This window comes from Amyelois transitella, chromosome W (genome assembly GCF_032362555.1).
Source record: "Amyelois transitella isolate CPQ chromosome W, ilAmyTran1.1, whole genome shotgun sequence".
NCBI lineage: Eukaryota > Metazoa > Arthropoda > Insecta > Lepidoptera > Pyralidae > Amyelois > Amyelois transitella.
Genome location: NC_083536.1, coordinates 8,469,561 through 8,473,002, shown reverse-complemented (window position 1 = coordinate 8,473,002; position 3,442 = coordinate 8,469,561). Strand labels below are relative to the sequence as shown.

The window sequence follows — 3,442 nt, the reverse complement described above, 5'->3', positions numbered from 1 at the left end:
CCTACATTGCTAAAAAACGAAAGATGATGATTCTTGAAGAGTGTGAAAGGAAATTAGAAGAAAAAGATACAGTTACAAAACAATCAAGTTCTGAAGAAATTGCCAGTACTTCAGGTATATATTTTATTAACTTATTAACTTATTTATTAGAGTAATATAGCATTGAGAAATGTTAATTTTATTTTCAGAATTATTAATTTGATATATTATTGGTATTATATATAGTATATGTGTTTAAATATATTGCACTTAAGAAAACCATTTGTTTTTCAGTTCAGGAAATGGTTGAAGAGGTTTCCTTATCAACACCAAAAGTGTTGAATAAATCAGTTCAAGTAAACTTTTGTAGAACATTCAGAAGCAAAGATAACCAAACAGAAGTTAGTTCGGTAAATCAGATGACATCGCCATTGAAGCCGTTTCTACATTCTGTCTCTACATCACCATTCCAAATCATGCATAGTTGTAATAATAATTCATCAAGAGCAAGAGTAGATGCTTTGAGTAAAATAGTAAAAAAAAAGACCAAACAGATAGTGACTCTTCTTATACTCCCTCTGTAACTCACACAGAATCATCATCAGTAAAATCTTTTCAAATAGAATTTACATCTGACTGTAGCGAGATGATGGAGGATGACAAAAGAAAAGAAGATTTAAATGCTTTAGAGTCTACTTTGAATAAAATTAAACAACGACCCCGTTCATGCCAATAGGCATTCCTTTATGTTGTTATTACTTAGTTGACTTGATCCAAGAACACAAAAATAAACCATATAACCATATTTTACAATGTCTTATGAAAATTAGATTAAATAAATCATTTCATGAACTTGCTGATGACTTTGGCATTGATAGAAGTTATCCAAGCAAAATTTTTTTTAAAAATATACCTTTTATAGCTAGTTATGCGTCCATTTATTGTCTCATTAGATAAGGAATTGATAAAAAAGAATTTACCTATAGATTTCAGGCATAAATACAATAATGTGACTTGTATAATAGATTGTTTAGAGATTGAAATACAAAAGCCTTCAAAGGCGTTAAATCAAGCTCTTTCCTGGTCTGATTACAAGAAAGCCAACACGATAAAGTACCTTGTATCTTGCACACCTAATGGCTTAGTAAATTACATTTCAAATGGTTATGGAGGCCGAATAACAGACACATGCATTGTTGAAACTTCTGACTTCTCAAAATGTTTGCAACCCAATATGCAGGTCATGGCTGATAGAGGATTTAAACATGTGGAAGTTTATTTTAGAAAAATGGGTGTGCTACTAGTGCGGCCTCCAAGTGTTGTATCTGGAGCTCAGTTAACTAAAACTGAAGCAAAAGAAACGAAACAAAAAGCTAGCTTACGAATCCACATTGAACGGGTGATAAGACGGTTACGTGAATTTAACATGTTAAAACCACATGCATGTCTTAACTTAAATTTGGTTAAAGTTCTAGATGATGTTATTACTATAGCTTGTGGTTTGATTAATATACAAGATTCTATGATTAAATGAAACACATGAAACATTTATGCATTTTTATTTTATACTTTTAAGTAACAACGGATACACATGGGATTTCCAAAATCTAATAACACTTTCAAGAAAGCCCGACATAAATTGATTGTCATAGGTTATACATAAAATTTCTACTTTTTTATTAGTGGAAAAATCTGGGTGTGCAACACAAAAGTAACACTGTCTTAGACCACTTAAGTAAATTTGCATTTGTATCTGGGCAAAGCATTTATTGCTGGGTTTTCCATTTTTTATGCAATTGAGGTAGGTTTTGTTGCTTAAAGGACATTTGATCTTCACAATGCTATCTTGATATATTCCATCAGGGGAGCCTGCCAACATGGGATATTTTTGAGCTATGAATAACCCACTATTCTTGATTTTATTTCCTAGTTTTTTGCTAACTATTTCTCGTACTTCATTTTCTTAATATCTACCCCGTTTCATTGCTGGTGTGTTTGGTATCTTCCCTCCCATAATAATAGAAATAAGAGTGCCATCATCAGTCTGGCACCGACTCACTTCATGGGCTCTGGAAGCTGTTACCCTACCATACCTCAATTCGTACCAAAGTTTATTTTTAAACTGGTCCCTGGTTTCATTTTCAATCTTGTTGATAATATCAATTGTCAAATTCACTTTTCTTAAAAATAACTCACAGCACTCTTCTTTATATTTAAGCACAAGTTGGTGCATTGAGACGCTAAGTAAATCATCACAATTATAATCTAGCTGATGTTTTAGAAGCTCGCAGTTGTTAACTTTTCTCTTTTTTCCTTCTTCTAAAAATTTTGCCAGAACTATGGAGTTAGAAGGCAATAGAGGGCTACCTTTAGATAAATCTTTTGAAGATACAAATTTCAAGGAAGTGCCAACTCTTGATAGCTTTGATTTCCGCCAGTAACATAGAACTTCTGTGCAAGAAGGTTCTTCGCTTCGCCTATGGACCCACATAAGCAGAGCCATGGCATGCTTACATCCGCCTTGGGCAGCAACACAATTATGGCATTGGATTGATACTACTTTTTCTTCATTTTCATCAACCATCAATGTAACAGCATATAGTTTTGCATGGACTTTATGCTCTGGGCAAATCTTGCACTTTACCGTACAAATATTTCCTTCCCGTTTTAGTTGCACATAGCTGATTGCATCATCCCCATATGATGGTCTTGAAGACCTAAAATAATTGAAATTAATTAGAACAAATACCTACATGTACAAAGACTTGGTGAATATCAGATATTAGTTGTTTACTATGAGAAAAAATACTAGTAGGTGCTTCGTGCTTCAAAAATAAACAATGATATTTGACAATGAGTTTTATTAGTATGACTAACCTATTTTCAATGTGATTTGACAAGTTCAAAGTAAAAATAACCTATGAAAATGAAAGTAAAATAAAATAAGCTCCTGATTTCAAAACGAGTTGATTACAGGTTTTAAGTTGTATTCAGTGTTAAATTTAAATTTACTTACAAGGAGGTTTTCACGTTTCTAAACTCAGGCGACCAAAATTCTTTATTATTTGCGAGGAAATCTTCCAACATCATTATGTCAATCCTTGGCAAATTGAGTCGTTTGCCTTAAGAAAGCCCGGTTCCATTGTTTTTAGAGTCGAGTTAAGACGACAATTCACACTTATACTAATAAAAAGACAATCCAAATGCGATGCGTACTAAAGAAAAATTAGCTGAACTTACAATACAACAACAAAACACAACAGTAGTGAGTGAAGTAAAGTTTGTTTACATTACCGTGACGTCATGCGCTGTGATTGGTGTTTCGGTTAACATGGCCGATAGCAGTATTTTACCCATTTATTTTGTTAAAAATATACATGATTTGAATAATTTCATTAAAAATGGATACTATATTAGAATCCTTTAGTTATTTTCTTTATGCAAACCATTTATCCACCGATTT

The 3,442-nt window shown here is 32.5% G+C and overlaps 2 pseudogenes; one reads left to right on the top strand and one right to left on the bottom strand.

Annotated features, from left to right (window-relative positions):
• Nucleotides 1-625: 625 nt before the first annotated feature.
• LOC106141652 (uncharacterized) lies at nucleotides 626-1,605 on the top strand (annotated as a pseudogene).
• Nucleotides 1,363-3,122, bottom strand: LOC132904250 (uncharacterized; annotated as a pseudogene).
• Between the last annotated feature and the right edge of the window lie 320 nt (nucleotides 3,123-3,442).